Raw genomic sequence first — 285 nt, 5'->3', positions numbered from 1 at the left:
CCTGACTTTCTCTTTCATTTTCGACCACATCGGTGTACTCGTGGTGAGTATGCTCGCCTCGAATGCTATTTGCCACTGCTGGGTCAAAAAGACTAAAAAATTGAAATTCGCTGCATATCCGCTAAGCACGCGGCAATTTAGGAATAAGTCCGGTCGACTGGTCAGCTCGGAGTTCGAATAATGTTTGACATGTTAATCTTGGACTGTTACCTTGTGAACCATCACGTTAAGAAGTCCAGTTAATCATCAATCTAGTACAATGTAAGATTCATATTCATATCTCTT

The sequence above is a fragment of the Mytilus californianus genome, unplaced genomic scaffold, assembly GCF_021869535.1.
Source record: "Mytilus californianus isolate M0D057914Y unplaced genomic scaffold, xbMytCali1.0.p SCAF_6, whole genome shotgun sequence".
Classification (NCBI taxonomy): Eukaryota; Metazoa; Mollusca; class Bivalvia; order Mytilida; family Mytilidae; genus Mytilus; species Mytilus californianus.
The sequence above is the reverse complement of the archived record's forward strand: the minus strand, read 5'-3'. Positions refer to the sequence as shown.